General features: G+C 36.4%; 1 long non-coding RNA gene, 1 other non-coding gene and 1 pseudogene across 3 annotated transcripts; 1 reads left to right on the top strand and 2 right to left on the bottom strand.

Moving 5' to 3' along the window:
* LOC140613873 (dolichyl-diphosphooligosaccharide--protein glycosyltransferase subunit TMEM258 pseudogene) overlaps positions 1–3,285 on the bottom strand; it is a 37,772-nt pseudogene extending 34,487 nt beyond the window's left edge.
* Positions 341–19,247, top strand: LOC140613874 (uncharacterized). 2 transcript variants are annotated; one of them, XR_012014763.1, is made up of 4 exons: positions 363–688; positions 8,986–9,137; positions 11,552–11,668; positions 16,333–19,247. It is a non-coding gene; the product is annotated as an uncharacterized lncRNA (long non-coding RNA). The 2 variants fall into 2 exon arrangements; XR_012014762.1 differs by lacking the exons at positions 8,986–9,137; positions 11,552–11,668; positions 16,333–19,247 and adding an exon at positions 3,008–4,373 and having other exon boundaries at positions 341–688.
* Positions 3,546–3,651, bottom strand: LOC140614559 (U6 spliceosomal RNA). The gene has a single exon (XR_012015396.1). It is a non-coding gene; the product is annotated as a U6 spliceosomal RNA (small nuclear RNA).
* Positions 19,248–20,821: the final 1,574 nt, after the last annotated feature.

The raw sequence follows: 20,821 nt of genomic DNA, 5'->3' as shown, positions 1-20,821 counted from the left end.
TCTGAAAAACAATACTTAGAAGTAAGACAATATAAAAACTGATAAAAAAGTTTGTTCCTATTTTTATTCTCCCATTTAAAAATTATATGAAGATCCAGCATTCATTCCATCATTCCACATGAAAAATGTAAAACTAAGCAAGTTAAAGGGATTGTCTCACTGTCACTAAGTTAGTTGTTTCAAGAATGTTAATTCCGTTCAACTACCTGTGTTTGCAGAACCGATCTGCATGTCCCTGGACTTTACTGGCTACTACTCTCCAGATCTAATTCTCTATCTGGACAGATAGTGCTCTCACTCAATACTACATGTTCCCTTGGCATGAAACTGTGGATTGCATAAACCTCTGATCCCTGCCAGAAAAGTCTTCCAGTCTTGGCCTCTCCTGTCCTATATGTTAGCAACTAGCATCCCTGTTGAATATTTACCAGCTCTTTCATATTATCCTGTAGATCCATTTTTTTTTTTTTACCCATCTCCACCCTACTCTGTGCCCCAGGAGGCTAAAGAATATGGATTATATCAATTTACAACTTTATCTTCTGGATTCTAGTTAGATTTAGCCAACTGGAAGCACCCACAGGGGTGGGGAAAGGAGAGTAAAGTCATGATATTCATTTCTACAGTTCTCTCCCCGAGGATCAACTCCCTCAGTCCGAGGTCACAGCACCTCCCGGGTGCCTTCTCTGTAAGTAACACCTATGGTTACAAGCTACATTAGCAGGTGTGGTTTCCTGATATCATTCTCACTCTTTTGTAAGAGGTCTCTTTATAACTAATTCTCCTCCAACTATCCATTTTTTTGTTTGGACCCAAACTAATACATGAAAGGAAGAAAAAGAGTAGCATATAAAGCAGTGGATATATAAAATAATATTTGGTCTCCTTATGTTTATCTCATCTCTATTCCTATCTCATTTTCCCAAATTATGCCTAATGACAATGCAATGCTCTTGAGAGAAACATTCAATATGTTACTGCCCAATTGAACATACTCTTATTGAAGATGCTGATATTCTTACTATATGTGTGTAATAATTGGCTAATTAGTTAAAAAACTGATTAATAGCATAGAGTTAGATCAGACTACTGTGAAGGGACATTATCTCCTCCCCAACTTTGAAAGTTGTATTTCAAAAACCTTTACATAAAAATGAGCTCATGATTGAAGGATTAAAGTACAATTTTCAAAAAAATTCAAAACATGACTCATATAAATATAAAAATGAACACATATTACAGATTTAATTAATTAATTAATTAATGAAGGAGCCAGTAAGATAGAGAGCCTAGTTCAGAGGAGATGTTTACATACAGAAACACGTAATGACAAAGACATGCTCTTTTTGATCCAATTCTCATCAAACTCCTCTAAGACCTGGAAGTCTTGACCTTGGGCTTTAGTGTACTTCCTTGTGGGGCCTGCATCACCATTGTAGCAAGAATTTTGCCAAGTCAGTTTAGAAGGAATTGCCACACTCAATATATCATCACCTACAAAATCTGATCAAATTCCTTATCTCCCTAACCCCCCTGTTATCTGATATTTCTAGCCTGTCTTTAGGAGACTGACGCCCTAGTTTTGATACCTCATCAGTAATTTTCTATCCACCGATGCTCCCACCTCGCTCTTTGGCTGTAAATCTTTCCTTGTATTTAGAATTGAGCCCGATCTCTATCTCTCCTACTGAAAAATGCCATTGCACTAGTCCCCTGAATAAAATCTTCCTTACTCTTCTTTAACAAGGGTCAGAATGATTTTTAAAAATAACTGTCAGTCAAAGGAACGCTGAAATGGATTTGCTACTAAGATAATGGGTTTGTATTAAGATACAAAACTGTGTAATACTCCATAGAGAAATAAAACTATAACATGTGGCATCATCTTTTCTCCTAGCTAAAACACGCAAGTTAACACAGAAATGGAAAATAGTAAAAAATGATTAAGTAGCAAATAGTTAAGTCAATACAGGTGTATCCTCCTTTAAAATTAAATTAATTCTCAGATGTGTCTGTTAAACAATGACATTGAAAAGTCAGTCATCCTCTGATTTATTTACAAGTTTTGGATGATTTTTCTTAACAAAAGATATTAACATTTTATGGAACATGAAGATGAGCCAGATGAAGTTATCAGCAAGTCTACATGCCACCTCCAAACTTTTCATTTATTGAAATCAAAATGAAGGCAAAATCCTACAGAAGCATATAATAGTAAAATCTCCATTGATATTTTATTAAAAATAGATTTCTTGTGCTCTTCTGCTTCTCTATCTATTCCAGGTTGGAATGGGCAATGTAATGAAGTTCATGAGATTCTTTCTCTTTTAAGGAACCTTAATGAGTTTCTTTTATGTATACTTTCATAGATAACTAAATTATCAGGGCTTATAGCTTTTTTTCCCCACCTATGCTGATGCTGTAACTTTTCTCACACGTGAAAAACTAAAAGTTTAAACAATTTCTTTCACTAGATGCAGACTTTAAAACTACCATCTGCTTCTAGAAAGAGTTTTAAAGTTCCTTCTACCTGAGACTGTTCTTAAAAGTTTCCAATTATTTTCCCCTTTGGAATCTTTTTGAACCCCTTTTAGCATCACAGGATAAATTAGTTTATAAGTAACAGGATCCTTCCTCAAAAGGAGAGGTAATGAAATTCAAGAAAATGTGAACAACCAAACTTATAAAGGTGAAAAACAAGCAAAAATGCAGCTACAATAAATACTTAACCATATGTCAATATATTACATACCATAATAGCTTGTCTTCACCCCAATTCTGTATCCTGTGGCTCCATGAGGTAAAAAGGACTAAACCCAAACTCACACTGCTAAAAAGCATGTATCAGGATGTGATGTCTATCCAATGCTTTTCACTGCACCAGGGTGCCTTCCTAAGAAATAATATATTCTACATTTTTTTAAGGTCACATACCTGCCTTTATTGTGAGCAGCAAGCAGGTAGGACATTTCCAACAATAGTAAAACAAATTAATTTACTAAAGCAGGGATTCATTGAAGCTGCCTGGATGGAACCCTTGAGAGCTCATATGAAGATGCTAACCCAGAGCAGCAAGAAGAGGACTACAAAGCCCAGGAAGAGCGAGGCCACCAAAGGGATGAGGAGCTCTTTATAGATTATCCCGAGTGCACTTGGAGGAGTAACCTCATAAACGAAGAGCCAGGAGGTGAAGAACATGCCAATGGCCAAGAGCAGCACAGTCAGATGGGGGAAGACAGCCGGGTTCACTGGGCTGGTGTATCTCCTCATGGCCTCTAGCTCCATTTTGTCAAGTACATGATTATTTACCACTTCGCCACTGGAATAACACACCGGCAGGATATAGTCTACATTTTATAGCTATAAATTATACTGTCACCAAAACAAAAGAACCAGTCAAGTTATGAATACCCATTGATTCTCAAGTGTAGCACCTTCTCTTCCTTGTTGGTTCTGCAAATAATTTCTTCATGAAAATAAAATGAGGATATGACACTCTGTGTCATCAACATTAAAAGGAAAACTGAACACAATCTTCCATATTTTTTAATACGGAATGCTTCACAAATTTGCATGTTATCCTTGTACAGGGGCCAAATAATCTTCTCTTTATTATTCCAATTTTAGTATATGTGCTATTGAAACAAGCACCATGTCTTCTTGATTTTTTTTACAAATACTTCATTAAAAATATGAATGTAACAAAAATAACAAACTTAAAATAGTCTGCCTTGTGAAAAAGAAAGCTCTTTGTTTCTTCCAAAATTTTGATGTCAAATCTAAAATGTTTTGCTTTCCTGCAAAAGCATGCTTTTTCTCAGTTTTCACCTGCTGTGAGAATTATTCCTACATTATAATTAGTTCAGATAAATGAATGGCAAGATTGCTCTTCAGATTTTACTTTTTAAAGCTCATTTACATGATGGTCTATGATGACATGGTTATTAACAGTTTTTGGGCAATTAATTAAGGTAGTTGGTAGAGTTGTTAGCACAAAATGAAACTAAGAGGTTGTTTTAGTAAATCCTTCTGCTCAGGAGACATGATAGTAGCCATTAATCCACACTAACTAAATGAATAATGCTGTTCCTCCTCTCACACTATTCTCTTTGGTAGGCTGCTAAATAATATAGCAGGTTTAAAAAAATTTTTTTCAAGTGTAAAGTTTTGGTATCCTTCAACTACTGTCACAGCTTTCTTCCCTTTTCTCCCCAAGCTGTGAAGCACTGAGTGTGTACTGGCTGTTTTCTCTCAAGGAGCTCTTTCTTTCATCTCGTCACAGGCTCTATCAGACAGAAGTGTATCACAGTAAAAACTCCAGTGATCATTTTTGAGAATAAAGAAATGCCTTTCTGGGGCTCAGGATTTCTCCACTTGCTTATACATTCTCCTCTTCTTTTCCAGATATTCATCTAGGACTTCCCAATATCAGTTCTTATTTCCTTCCTAGGCCCACCCCATGGCTGGGAGGTGGGATTGAGGCTAGTGTTGTGTATGATATGTGTGAGTGGCAGGGACGTACGGACTCTCTGGCTGAGCCAACATAAGCCCGTGCTCAGTTTCCCACTCTGCCCCTTCCCCTGTCTGCCACAGCACTCCTGGAAAAGCCACAAGCCTGCTGAGATGCCACGACGAGGATGGTTGTCCCAGACTGTCACCCCCAAACTCACTGAGGGCTTTGCCTTTGTGAGAAATAAATTTTGCCGTGTTAAGCCACTAAGGTTATGAACACTGTAGGACAACTTAGTTTATGCACCTTGAAAAGAAACCCTGAGACTGATGCCTTCTTGGCTTATATATTCAGGAGCCCCTTCCCCGTTTATGTTTCTAATTCACAACATTGTGCAATGTGCCCTCAAAGATTTATTGCAATTCAGATAAATGGCAACACATTTTTTGCAGCTTTATTGAGAACTCATTGACAAATTTGTAAGACATTTGAAGTATATACTAATTTAGTACAGAAAAACGTATTATTTTAGAAACAGGCTGTAGTTGCACCTGGCTGTATCAGTGAAGCAGAGGAAATCTCTTTGAAAGGAAGAACAGCTTTTGTTTGAAAATCAACAACTTCATAGGACTTTTTTTTTAAATAAAAGCCAAGTTTCCACCCCCAAACTCTCTCACACACATATGAACACACACACAGACAGCATTTGGATTGAAGATATCTAAATGACTTTACTTAGAAAGTAATTAGACTTTTGAATGTCCCTTCAACAGGACCGTGGGGTTTGGGGGGAGCAAGGGTTGGAGGAGGGGCATTTAGTTTGTAACTTAGACATAAGTTGAGTGAGAAGACTGCCCAAGAAAGTCTGGGTGGAGAAGGGACGAGGAACATCAGAACGGTTGGTTCATCAACCTTCGCTCTGTTGAAGTTGCCCTATTCTGTACTAGCCTGCGATCCCCTCAGGGGATCCACACACCTTTAGGGCTCTGCTTGTATTAAAACATTGGGTATAGCTTTTAAAAACCTAATATCCATTGAATGTTTCCATGACTGACATGCTTTTGTTGGTCATGGACCATTATTGTTTGTGCCTTCCAGGCTCTGTTTTCTGAGAGATGTGCAAGCTAGCATACCTTCGATGAGTTTCTCGATTGCGTATGAATAATAAGCAAAGAGGCATTGAAAACTGCAGCCACTCTGAACCTCTTAACCTTCCCATTCCACCTCTCCTGAGGTTTATGAATGAATAATTTTTAATTAATTAATTACTCAATCAGTGAGCCTTCTAACAATCAGTTCTGACTAATTCTCTTTCCACTAAAAAGAAGAAAAGAGAAGCAAAAGAAAGGAAGAAAGCTGTCGGCATGACAGGTAAATTAATGCAGTGTCAGGAAATAGTAAAGACTGACTGAGAAAGGGGAAAATGGGCTTAAACCAGATTTTCTTTCTTCTGGGAAAATGATTATGCATGAATTCCTCCTTGCCCTCTCTAAGGCTGTGCATCTTACGATTACAGGATCTCAGACAGGTCAAAATTAAACCACTAATACTGAACTGCACATCCTCTCTATCATGGGTAGGAGCGAACCATCCATTTATCTTTAATTCTCTTTTAAAATCTTTAATGGACTTTTTGTCAGAGGAAACATAGAAAAAAAAAAGAACAAGAAGAAAGAAAAAAAATCTTAGAACAGAGTGTGTTTAGAAATTTCTGTCTTGTAGTAAACATAAACTAGGTAACATACAGTATAAGTCAGCCAAATATTTTTGACCTAAAAATGTTATAGTATTTCAGGGTCTCTTCCACAAGAGTTGAGGTTTGGACAGTTCAGCTGCATCACTGTAATCCCTGTGTGCTGTAGTTGGGCTATGCAGCATAAACAGCCACTTATTTTTTATCTTTAAGGTACTCTCTGAATCTCCTCAATTCATAGCTGACCTGTGATATTTCATAAAATCAAGCATACTCTGAAAATATTTCATATTAGTATTTCTTTTCAGCTGCATTATCTTCAAATATCAATAGCAAATAAAAGCCACAATAATACTTTATAACAGGATAATCTGCACAATAAGAATCCTTCCTTGGACAATAAAATTCATATCTACATAAACAGAAAAAAGTATACCTTATATAATATGACACTACCTCCTCTCAAACCAGTTCATAAAATCCCTCTCTTTTTATAGGTATTTCTATTCAAGTATACACACAGACATTTCCCTGCATTTAGTTTACATGAAAATTATTTTAAATCATGAATTATTGACACAATATACTTGTACTTTATGTGAGATGTTTTCACTGGAGAAAAAATATTTATGGTTATACTATGCAAAAATTGAATTTTTTTTTTCAATTCCCAGTCACGTTTTACTCTTCTAAATTTCATCACTTTAATATTTGGCATTTCTGTGGCCTAAAAAGACTAGACTCATTTAAGATTTAATGAAGAGCTATTTACCTCTTAAATCTTCTTCCCTTGAGTAATGAAATAATTACCCTCCCATAATCATGGAAACGTGAAACTTGAATCTCAAATTGAGCTGTTGTGAGAAGGGTTAGTGATGCTGCATAGGTGATCACCATGGTAACATTTGGAAATGGCACTGATGTCAAGCCAAGAGCATGGTATTTCTATTCCCACAAGAGCCCGACCAGGGACTGGAGATGAACTCTTGCATGGTCTTAGGAAAATGACTGAAAGCTAACATTTGCTGGGTCTCCCACTGGAGTATACACATCACCATTTCATATCATTCTCAGAGGAAGATGATTTGAAAATACAACAACGTATTCTCAATAGTTTTAATTAAAATTGCTTTGTAACGTTATAGCATTATGATGTGTGTGCGTGTATGTGTGTCTGCGTGTGTGCATGAACTTGCTGTACATTCAAATGAAGCTTAGCCCTAAGGAAGAACATGATGATGCTAGGAAGGGAATTCACTAAAGCTTTAGTCACATAATGGAGATAATTAAATAATTAGACATTCTTCAAAATATCGGAGCAAGTTAATTCATTTTTAGCAGCATGGATTAGGGAGGTGATTTTATAAATCCTAAGGAGAAAATGATTTACTTGGAATTGAAGAGGAATAATTAGTGTCACTTTGGCCCCGGTATGTGTATGTGTGTTTATGTGTTTGTGTGTGTAAAACACATCCTATTTTAATTTCAAACAATACAGGAAGCACCAAATTGGACTGAATAGAGAAAAGACAAGCCAACATAAATTAAAAACTAATACAAAACACATATATAAAATTTTGCATCACAGGCTCCTGGATGGCTCAGTAAGATAAGTGTCCTCCTACTCTTGATTTCAGCTCAGGTCATGATCTTGGGGTTCTGAGATCAAGCCTAGCATTGGGCCCCGTGCTCAGCAAGGAATCTGCTTAAGGATTCTCTGTCTCTCTCCCTCTCTTTCTGCCGCTCCTCCTGCTCACACTCTCTCTCCCTCAAATTAATTAATTAATTAATTAATCTTTTAGAAATTAGCATCATAATTTTCAAGAATATATAGTAATTTTAGGACTACTTAAAGTTTTTCCAAGAGAAGGGGCTCATACAATAAGTACATAATTACTATTTGTAATTAGTATATTAAATATTTGTATGCACCTATGTGCTAGTAAAGTGCTTCAAAGCAGTTTGTTCACCTGAGTAAATAAAGATTGCCCTTACAATCTTGCTTATGTTTTATTTAATATTAAATAAATATTTTAACAATGCATAATTTATATATTCATAATATAATAACCTATGTAAATATATAACAAATATAATAATAAATATTTACTAGAGCAAGTGAAAGACCAACTTTAGCCCATTTCACCAATTCATTTATCTATATGGACATTCAATCAATCGACAAATCATTACTAAGTACCTGTTATTAAGCACTATGCTATGTGTTGCAGATATTTAAAAAAAATGAAAATAAGCACAGTTGTCTTGGAGGTTAAGGTCCACTGGTGAGAGCAATAATCAAATATTTACTTAAATAAATGTAAAAATCACAACTATAGCAAATTTTTATCAAAGAAAGTTACACGGTGGCCCATAAATCACTGAAGGAAAGATATGACCCATGAGAAGAGATCAGAACAATCCTCCCTAAGGAAGTGAAGCTGAAAAGTGAAGGAAATTTAGGAATGTGCTATTATCCTCCATATTCTAGAGGAAAATCTCTGACCCTTACAGTTATAATAGTAATTTACATATCTTTCCAATAGTGAGTTTGAACATTTTCCTACAGGCTTTTTTAATGATTTGAATGTCATTAATCATTTTTTTACTTTTTTAATAATATACTTTTTCCTCATTCATCTCCTGGGCCAATAGTTCTTTTGTAGACTCAGTAGAAATGAATAAAGAACACTATCTAGCAAAGCTCAATACTTGTTGAAGTCCACAGATATTTGTTGTTTGTCTATGGTTATGAGCTGGATGTGTGCCCTCAAAACAGATGTTGAAGTCCCAACCCCCAGGACCTCAGAATGTGACCTTATTAGGAAATTGGACCTTGCAGGTATAGTTAGTTAAGAAGAAATTGTATCTGTGTGCAATACAACAACACACATGGAGAACATCATGTGATAAAGAAGACAAAGATTGGAGTTATGCAGCTGCAAACCAAGAAATGCCAAAGATTGTTAGCAAACGACAAGAAGCTGGGAAAAGGTAAGGAAGGGTTTCCCAACAGTTCTAAGGGACTTCAACTCTGCCAATACCTTGATTTTGGACTTCTTATCTCTAGAACTATGAAACAATACATTTATATTGTTTTAAGTCACCACAGCAACCCTAAAGAACTAAGAGCACCAGGCACTATGCTAGGCACTTATTAACTTGACATGACAAGAAATGCAATGACATAAAAAGTGTGGTCTTGCCTCACAGGAGCTTCCAATAGAAACATATTTATTGGGACACCTGGGTGGCTCAGCGGTTGAGTGTCTGCCTTCGGTTCAGGGTGTGATCCCAGGTCTGGGGATCGAGTCCTGCATTGGGCTCCCTGCGAGGAGCCTGCTTCTCCCTCTGCCTATGTCTCTGTCTCTCCCGCTGTGTCTCTCGTGAATAAATAAATAAAATCTTTTTTTAAAAAAAGAAACATTTATTTACTTGAAGAAAATGAGGAACATATCAACTTTTGATGAATATGTGGTGGAAATTACAAATAGTTATATAATATAACTAATCAAGAAAACACATTGGAGATACTTGAATTTAAAGGAGAGGAGGGACCCTATGGGGCACACATCTTCAAATCTGTTCATGTAAACGAGAACTCAAATGATGTCCCAGATAGAACTTAGTCTCCCTCATGAGAAATGAGTAGAATTAAAGCAGAATTTCTGACCACATCAACACCAAGAAAATATCATGCACAATTAAAGGAGTCCATACACACATAGATAGAGGTTTAGGCAATTACAAATCCCCCTGCTTCTGGAGATTGAGGTCAAACACTTTAGGTTGTATGAATAATGGTTTAGTAATTTAATTGCTAATTCCATTTTAACATATATTAAAATAATAGACTATAATGGAGATGGTATGGGAGTAGACATAATAAAATGTGGTAATTTATAATGTAAATAAAGGCAGTGAATGGCATACACAGTGGACCAAATTCTGCTCTTGGATGAACACACAAGGGTCCTATTAACTTTAGAATTAGCTGTGTTCACTCATGAATAAGATGATTCTTAAAATCAGTCTTTTTTTCTGAATGAACTGATGACGATCTATAGTTTTTATATAAATCCTATGAAATTTATATATATAGATATATATAAATCATATGAAATACATATATATTCACAGGTTTGTCCTAGTAATGCCTGAAATTGGTGAGTTAGTTTATATCCATTAACTTTACTTTTTCATTGGCTTTTAGATTGCAGAAAATGACCACAAATCCCTCCTCTCTCTGCATCCCTTTTGCAATATGACTTTATAGCTTTTCCCATTAAGAAGTGAAGCCCTTTTCTCCACCTCTTGCAACTGAGCTTGGCCTTGTAAGTTGCTCTGGCCAATGGAATATTAGAGACACATAAGTAGTGTCTGCTTTTGGAAATTTCTTTTTTTGGTGTTAGGAAACCTTCTGCCACCATATGAACAAGCCTATGCTAGCCTACTGAAGGATGGGAGAGCATGTGGAAAGGAAATCCCCAGCATCCTAGCTATTGCAGTAGAAGCCCCATATCATCCAGTCCCAATCCAATCAGCTAGGACCCAGAGAATGCCTAGCTAACCCACAAAAACACGGGAAATAATTTTTATTGTTTTAGCAGCTTAGTATTGGGGTAGTTGGTTATACAGTAAAAACTAACATATACAGATCTAAAAATCACAAGTCGTTGGGACGCCTGGGTGGCTCAGCAGTTCAGCATCTGCCTAGAGTCCCGGGATCGAGTCCCACATCAGGCTCCCTGCATGGAGTCTGGTTCTCCCTCTGCCTATGCCTCTGCCTCTCTCTCTCTGTGTCTCTCATGAGTAAATAAATAAAATCTTTTAAAAAATTACTAGTTGTAATACTATCAGAATGCTTACTATGCATATATGTGTCTGTTCTAAGCAGATATTAATCCATTTATTACAACAACTCTATGAGGTAGCAGTTATATTATTATCATCATCCCCATTTTGCAGATGAGAAGACTGAGGCTGTACAGGTAGTAAGTAGAGGAGCCAAGAGCCAAGAGGCAATTCCAACCAGTTTTGTCTCAAAGTCCATCTTGTTAACCTTTAATAGACAGCTTATCTAACAATTAGCAAAACATAAAGTACAAATTTCTATGAAATGCCAGAACAGTTTGCCTTCATTAGCAACCAAATAGATGTACAATAAAATAGTAATGGGGGGAAATACTTATGGGATAATGATAAGCAGAAAAAGCAGACCGTGATATTGTCTACTTATTAGGCTTAAACCGTGAAAAATATACAGAGAAGGAAGGCAGGGAGGATGTTAAAATATTAACAGGGTTCACCTGTAGATGTAAGATTAGAGATGATGACTTTTTAAAAACTTTGACTTTGTTATTTCTCCACAAATATGGATATTCTTTTGTTTCTTTTCTATTATAAAGCCTTGAAGTTCCAGAACATATTAGAACTTTCCTCCTAATGGAGCAGAATGGAGACCAAGGAAGAGGCTACAGTAACTCCTTGCTGACCCAGGAGAGTTCTCCTATGACCTTGGGCAGGTAACTTGACTAAGGCCTGAACGAGCTGGATCAGTAAAATGCACACCCAGGGCATGCCCCTTTCTCTCCAACTTGTTATTTTGCTTACAGATGGAAAAATAGATGCCTCAACCTCCTGGTCCTGGATCTCAGAGAGCCCATGGCTCCAGGCTCTGCTACATAGAGAAGCAGCCCCATATACTCTGAATCTCATTCCTTATCCCTTTGTTTCCAGTAATAAGCTAATAAATACATGAATTAATGCTTCAAAAAGGAAAGAGCCTGTTTTGAGGGGTAGAGCATGTTAGGAGTCATCTATTGTCCATACTACTCTTCAGGTTGAGGGCTGTCAAGTTTGGAAGAACTGAATATCATGACCTCCTTTAGCCTAGGAGCGAGGTCCTCTGCATGCTCTGCATGCTATAATCGGAGAGAAGCTGCTGAGATTTTTTTTTTTACTTTAACCCTAAAAGCATCTGATTAATTTCACTAATTATTAACTCATTCTCTAGAACTCTTTCATGAACCCTTTGAAACTTCTTTCCTATTTAGGGAAGCATTTCTTTCTCTAGGGTACAACTGTGGTGACTTTCTAGCCCTGGGGTTACTTTCAATCAGACCCTACAATTCTATAATCTCAAGGAACATTTAAGTGGTCTCAGGGTTTAACTCCAATAGAACCACAGTAGAGCCTGTGAGAGCCTGCCACTGAAGGCCCAGCCATCAAGCAGGCCTGGTACACAACTTGCACCCCAGACATGGAAAGCATTCTGAGCCCAGCTCATTACTGGCCTCTCATCATCCCTCGTTTCCCTGGGTATCACATGCCAGGCAAGCTTGAGGTCTTTGGCCAGCCAGCAGCTTCCCTATTCTGGGATTTGAAGACAAAGTTCATGCTGAGGACACAGGAACTAGAGCCAGGGAACGTACTGGAGTTGGATAAGGGAAGAGCTGGTAGGTCTACTCAATGTCAATGAGTGAGTTTAGGCAACTTCATTTGGATTCTAGAAAGGGGATAGGTGGGGGATGATTCTAGCTATAAACCCAGGAGGTTATCAGGGTCATGCTCACTAACTAGAGTCATCCCTGTTAGGAGCTGCTCAAGGTCACCTTCCTAAGACCCACACATGTCTCTAGCCTCCAGGGACTCTGGTCCCTAAGGGGGCTTAGACTCCTTGAAGGAGAAGCTCCAGAGCAGAGGTCATCTCCACAAATGCAGCAGCTCTGCCTTTCCTTCAGCACTGAGAGTGACTCAACAGCACCTGCTGCAAACATCATTCTGGCTCCTGAAGCCACTGCCTTCAAGAACCAGGCTGTCCTCCTAAGCAGAGAGGAGACCTTGTCACCCTCCTTTGCCACATCTCATTGTCTTGGTACTCTTCTATAATACATAGGTGTTAATGTTATAATAGGTCATTTTAATGAATTTTCTCAATAGAATAAAAGCTCTTCCAGGAGAATGTTATCTCTCTTGCTTTAATATTAATTATATGACTAGGAAAAAGGTTTTATGTTTTATTTATTATTACAGTGTAATTTTTCCTTTTCCAACACCTACCATCACCCCTCATGGAATCAGCAAATGAACTTTCTAAAAGGTCTAGGTATCTGGTATAGTATCTGGTATAAGAGTACCCAATAAATACTTATGAAATGAATGATTAAAAGGAACTATTTTACCAAAAAGAAGTTACTTGGAGTGATATCAAGAGATAGGCCACATATTTACTTTAAATATGTAGATTTAGGAATATAATAAAATTATAGAAATGTATTCTCAGTGACAATTACGCTGGCCCTCTGTAATGAATCATATATTCATTATAAAGTCAGGAGGTTAGTACCTAAGTAAAATAAGCAACACATTTAAGCATAATTTTTAAGATAGTCAGCAATGGCTAACGTAATGGGTGATTCACATACTTAAAAATTGCAGAATGGTATGATACTAGAGGATTTTATTAGGGCTGGCAATTTCTATGGTCGTGGAGAGAAGGTGCAATTCTTCTTGCTATATATTGAAGTAGGAAGGGTGGGTGGTGCTCTTCGGGCAAAAGTCTCTTTGGTCACCAAGCTGGCTCCTCTTGGCTCTCCCTGTCAGGCTGCAGGACTAAGTTAACACAGGGCCCGCATCCCCACTGGGATTGTCAGAAATACCTCGTGGCATCATAAACCATCATCTGGTAAAACATCTGGTGCTGCTTGCAGCCTAAGAAATATACAGATGTGGTGGCCAGCAACTCACACGGCAATTGTCTCAATTATTTAACCACATATGGATAGAGTGCCTCGTGCTGGTGTTCGGAATGCATTATTTGAACACCTATGTGCATATAAAGAGAGTTGCTTCACGCACGCTGCGATAACCACTGGAGCATATCACTCTTAGTCACAGAGGAAAAGATATTATCATGTGTTATACTCATCTGATTAGTAGTACATGTCAATTACATTGGTGTTTTGCCTGAAAGTCAGGATGAAATTTTATGCTTGCTGTGGAGTGGCAGACATATTTTCCCTTGGGTGACCGCAGGAAAAGTGCCAAGAAGTGCATTTTGATTAGTATGCGGTATTCACGGACTTGCTTTTGCAAAGGCTTTCGTTTCTTTCAAGTGAGTCAGTATGGAGGAAACTTGCAAAAACCTAGACCTCTTAGAGAGTTCCTTTGCTGATTCCATGAGGGGTGATGGCAGGTGTTGGAATAGGTAAAATTATACTTGATTTTTTTTTGGTATTAAAAAAAAATCTCAGATAAGTACTAATATTACCACGCTTGGCAATGTTCATCTTCAAAGACTTCGTTTCTAGTTTAACCTTTAATTTAGGCTAAAGATGGGGAAATTCAATCTAAAGAGATTGACAGAGGAGAAAAAGAGAATTGAGGGCAATTAATAATATGTAAATCAATGACTGCAAACTTACACAAAACAATGCTAATTATTTTGCCAAAAGCCAATTTCCTTAGCTCTCTCTAAAACTAGAGGTTGAAACCAGTAGCCCATTCATTCAGCAAACGTTTGTTAAAATAGGCGTTGCGTGCAAAATATTGGATTCCAAGATGAAAACTCAAAGAGCATAAAATTGCGTGGGAGGTAAGGAGACTATATGTTTGCTTTGAGAGCTACAGCAAGAGGCCATGTATCCCACACAATTTAGCCCTGTGGTTACTTGGTTGTTTAAAACTTTGTTAAATATATCTTAAATATCTTGCTTCAATTAAAAAGTCACAGATATCTTTACTCACCAATCTTTTAATTTAGAAACCAACTAAGATCTTTCTTCCAACTATAAATCTGGTGGTCAGACTAATGTTTTCTTTAAGAGCTTTAAATTAGGAACTTTAAAACTCTGTAAAGAGCAAGGAATCCTTTTAGATTTTTGTAATCCCATACCCTCCCCTCAAAAAGCAATCTTGTCTTCAGTACAGCTTATTCCAAAGAAAAACTTGTGGTAATTCTATTTATGAAATCTTTCCAGGGCATTCGAATTAGTTTTCACAGAACAAGTTTTTTGATAAATATTTTTCATTTATATAATGTTTAGTTATATTGTGCAATCATTATAAGAGCATCACAGACATACACGGGCTGGAAACATACACATATGACTCATATTCACTTAGTAGGGGCAGAAATACAAGTGCATCTTGAGAGTAACTTATTAAAATGCAGAGGCATTGGTTAATATATTTTATACAGGGAATAGAAAACATTGGGCCAGACTTCCAATTGGCTAGAATATTCTCAAAGAAAATCAAGCTTCCGATAGAGTAGAACAGTGCTTCTTTTGAAATCTTTGCCTACAACATGGAATAATTTTTATGTTGGTAAAAGCCGGGGATAATTAGAAAATATCTCCAGTCCTTCTCTACAAGCTCTAGAATAAAATCAATACTGAAACAAATGTGTATTAAGCTTTGTCGAACAGCTACAAGACACAATGTCGTATCTTCAAAACAATGGAAATATTGGCATTTTCAGAGATTCTTCTGCCCATCCAAAAGCAAGACACAGATTACAAGGTAATTTTACACTCGTAGAACACTGTTTCTTTTTAGAGAACAAAATATATCTGCTATGGCAGATAAATCTTATAATTAGAGAATATTTGAATCATTTGGCTGCCAACCGAATAATTCAATGCATATTTACTAGACTGTGAATCTTCCTCACTGTACTGGGATCTTAACAGTCAGGATTTTGTTTCCATCTTTTTTGTATTTCCAGCACATAGGACACTGCCTTTCACATAGAAGGCCCTCGAATAAAATGTCAGGATGAATGTACTGAAGAACATTACCAGGATATCAGAGCAAAGTTGTCCCACAAGCATTCAATATGCCATTTACCTTATCCTGATTTTAATGAAGGTCATAAGAGATATTTGTCACATGACCATAAATAGCTTATTGACACAACCAAGTTTCTAGGAAGAAATTAAACATGCGTAATAGCAGAGTTCTGCTTATGACATCTATAGAGTCTGATGGTTCTCTGACTGAAATATTTTTACATTTAGAGTCTCATTGATAAGAAGTTCTACTATACCTTTTAAGACAAATGAGGTACAGGTATTTGGTTTACCCACAAATCATAATCATTTTTCCTTTAGTATTATGGTGACATGTTTCTCAATTATTTTTCAAGTTTTCCTCACTCCTGGTTTGCTTTCTTTAATTCACATAGATAAGATGATCAATACTGGTGGCTCATGTTACAGAAATGGCCTGTCTTTATTCAGTTTAAGATCTCTCACGTTTGGAGAAATGGAGTGGAATTCTGGCATTATTCCATTTTTAGGAACTATAGTTTGATAGTGGAGAGATTTTGGATTCCTTTCCTGGCATGGCATCAGAATGAGATTTCATCTCAATGGAGATCACTGCCTAAACCTTCTGGTTATCCAATTAAGCAGTTTGGTCATCTGAACCGGGATTATTTTGTTTCAAACACGCGTTTGAAAATACTTAAATGTTTTCATCTTCAACTCAGCTGGTCATGTTCTCTCCATGGACTTACCATGTTAGATAAACAGACCTGCTAGATGTAGAATAGTCTTTAATTAATATACAGTGTATTATCACCCAAGGACTGGTCAGAAAAACAGAAATGACTCTAAATCTTATAAAGAAATACTTTAACATGAAGGATTGTTAATATAGGCTGAAAAGCAATCCAGAGATTAGCAGCAGTGAAAAGTCACTACAACCCCTGCCAGAGGACAAGCAGAAGAAGTGGTGTTAGCAGAATCCAGAAGAAGACTGATGAATGACGACTAGGGCTGGAAGTGGAAGGATTTTCCTGCTAGAAGACAGAACCAGGAAGATAGAAGCTTTCCAATAGGACCTACAGGCACAGAGAGAAATTAGTCATTGCAGGAACACCAAAGGAAGGAAAAAACAGGGGAAGAAATATCTTGATTTCTCTCACCCTCCCATTGTCCTATTTTGTAAATTGTGGAGCTTCAGAAGGAGGAAGGAGCCTTGGAAATGAATTTCAGTGTGATAAAGAAATGAAAGAAAGGGCAGGTATGGAATTGAAGTATAGATAAACTGACATAATTTCAGTGGTTTCCAAATAAGATGCAGTCCGAAGTGTATAAAAGATCATCCACTGGGTTTCAGGAAGAAAATGTGAGACTTTCTTTTATTACTCACTTTTATCTGCCTGAATATGTGGATTTATGAGTTGCAGTAACTGATTTTGACAATACTTACCCACACATAGTGGACACTGAATTAAAAAGATTGACAATAATATTAATAATGTGAACACAGGCAACAAGAGGAAATGGCAGAGCAACTGAAAGCCTACAGCAGGGACACCTGGGTGGCTCAGCGGTTTAGCGCCTGCTTTTGGCCCCAGAGCATGATCCTGGAATCCCAGGATTGAGTCCCACGTCGGGCTCCCTGCAGGGAGCCTACTTCTCTTTCTGCCTATGTCTCTGCCTCTCTCTCTCTGTCTCTCATGAATAAATAAATAAAATCTTAAAAAAAAAAGAAAAAAAGAAAGCCTACAGCAACTATTTTACATGGGCAACCATAATGACTTAATCAGAATGAAAACACTGACTCAAAACTTCAAGATTATATAAAAGACTATTTGAAATATAGGTTTACTTCAATTATTCATAAAATAAATTTTCCCCTAGGTTTATATAGTACCTTCCAAATTAGCAAATTTTGGGAAAAAAAATAAATTAGCAAATTTTGGTATTAAGAGACAGAAGATACATATTATGTTTTACAAAATTTCTAATTTATTCTTTTTGTTAGAATCTTATTTCTAATATGTTTGTATATATGTATGTATTGGTTAACAAATTCCGGTTAGAGTGAGAGACTATAAACCTATGGTAAATAGTACTTATGAAAAGTTTTTTTTTCTTGTAATAAAGTTTATTTACCCAGAAATTTTATTTTTAAGCAGAGCTAAAACTTAATAGCTTATGATGAAATTGAAGGCTAAGATTTACTTCAAGATACTGAATTTAAAAGAAAACTCATATTTCAGAACAACTTAAGAGTAAAAAAATCTCTGCTATTAATAAGCAAATAATCCAGACCCATCCTTTCAATAGGGACTCAATTTTCAGATTTACAGTCATCAGATTATGCCAATTTTTTCTATGTTCATTTAAATGCTCTTACTGTTTTTTATAAGGATGGATGTTATTTATAAGGATGGCACTTTAAAAGGATTAATGTGTATTTGTGTACACACTGGACTCCAAAGTTTAAAATCACTTCCTGTGACTGGAACTATCAATCTTCAAACCAAATTAATTAGCGATGTAGAACATCTTTGGTTCTTGGGGCAATGTCAAAGACGGAGAAGAGTCTGAGACACTTATTCTACTTGTTCCCTAAAAATTTCACCTGCCAAAGTTTTGTAGATATTGGCAGAAGACACGAGACTCCTGGCTCAGAGGAAAAGGACTTTATTACTTACGGTGCAGCACGCAAGGGTAAACTTCATATTTGCATCTGTATCCCTTTCTTCTCAAGTCCTACCAGAGCAATGCTGAGTAGTCCAGGGAGAGCTGCATATTCAGTGCATCTGCATGGCTGCCTGGGAAACCCCAGTCTTCTATAATGTGCGATGGGCAAACCTGTCTGAGTTTTGGCCTCGAGGCAGATACTACCTTTATCATACTGCACAGCAAAAATATTGCCCTCTGCTTCAGAAAGATACACTATCTCTATCTTCCAAGGTGATTCACTATACAAACATCCTTGAAAAGACAGTCCTGGACAAAAGACACTCAGTGCCTCTGCTCATATAATATGAAGAAACCCATGAAGAATTATCTGTCTCCCAGCACTGAATAGCCCAGATATATAAATTCCTAATTTGGGGTGGATGGTGGAAAGAGGGAGAGCAAAAATTGTTATTAGATTGATTCTTTGTGTCTCTTTTTGTTCAAAAGAACAAATTGAATTTTGTTCAATTCAAATTTTTAATTTTTTGTTAAATTCAAATTTTTGTTAAATTTTTAAATTTTTGTTAAATTCAAATTTTTAAATTTTTGTTAAATTCAAATTTTTGTTAAATTCAAATTCAATTCAAATTTTTAAATTTTTGTTAAATTCAAATTTTTGTTAAATTCAAATTCAATTCAAATTTTTAAATTTTTGTTAAATTCTTTGTGTCTCTTTTTGTTCAAAGAACAAATTGAATTTTGTTCAATTCAAATTTTTAAATTTTTGTTAAATTCAAATTTTTGTTAAATTCAAATTCAATTCAAATTTTTAAATTTTTGTTAAATTCAAATTTTTAAAAATTAAGTATGTATTCTAATAATTAGTGACAGAAGTACATGCTCCTAACTTAAAGATAAATATATATACCTACACACATACACATATAAATATGTATGTGTGTATATATATATATGTATGTATGTATTACCTGGAAAAAAGAGCTTTACTAACATAACTGTAAGATTCATAGAAGTTTGGAGAGGGCCATTATTTTAACCAACTATTAGATTATAAAACTATTCAGAAGAAAATGGTTCAGGTCTCCATCAATGAGAAAGACAGTGAAAGAGAGAACCTAGGCTTTGGAATTAAGTAGATCTGGGCCCCATTGCCAAATCTCTGCAACAAAAGCAGGAAAATGAATCTCTGTACATCTCAGTTACCTTAACTTCTGGAAAAGTGTAATATATTTCTTAAAATATAAAAGGTATCTGCTACTGCTGTTAAAATAAGATTAGCAATTAGTAGTTTTAAAAGTACAAAATTGCAATTGTAGACAGAAAATAAAATTATTAGAAAAAGATTAGTTGCCATCTTAATTTTATATAACTATTCATTTAATTAGAGTAAAAGAGAATACAAGTCATATACTCTATGCCTGTGATATCTAAACAGAAGGGAAATTCTAAAGGTGGCAAAGTGAAAACATAAACTTTCTGGAATAGAATAGTAGAAGGAGGAGAAATGTTGGAGAGGATGTGGAGAAAAGGGAACCCTCTTACACTGTTGGTGGGAATGTGAATTGGTACAGCCACTCTGGAAAACTGTGTGGAGGTTCCTCAAAGCGTTAAAAATAGACCTGCCCTACGACCCAGCAATTGCACTGCTGGGGATTTACCCCAAAGATACAGATGCAGTGAAATGCCGGGACACCTGCACCCCGATATTTATAGCAGCAATGTCCACAATAGCTAAACTGTGGAAGGAGCCGCAGTGTCCATCGAAAGATGAATGGATAAAGAAGCTGTGGTCTATGTGTACAATGGAATATTCCTCAGCCATTAGAAACGACAAATACCCACCATTTGCTTCAACGTGGATGGAACTGGAGGGTATTATGCTGAGTGAAGTGAGTCAATCGGAGAAGGACAAACATATGTTCTCATTCATTTGGGGAATATAAATAATAGTGAAAGGGAATAGAAGGGAAGGGAGAAGAAATGGGTAGGAAATATCAGAAAGGGAGACAGAACATGAAGACTCCTAACTCTGGGAAACGAACTAGGGGTGGTGGAAGGAGAGGAGGGCAGGGAGTGGGGGTGAATGGGTGACGGACACTGAGGGGGGCACTTGACGGGATGAGCACTGGGTGTTATTCTGTATGTTGGCAAATTGAAAACCAATAAAAAATAAATTTATTATTAAAAAAACATATTTCATGACTACATGTGAATATAATCCAAAAATTTTAA

The sequence above is a fragment of the Canis lupus genome, chromosome 22, assembly GCF_048164855.1.
Source record: "Canis lupus baileyi chromosome 22, mCanLup2.hap1, whole genome shotgun sequence".
NCBI lineage: Eukaryota > Metazoa > Chordata > Mammalia > Carnivora > Canidae > Canis > Canis lupus.
Note: the sequence above shows the minus strand (reverse complement) of the source record. Positions and strands in the feature narration are given on the sequence as shown.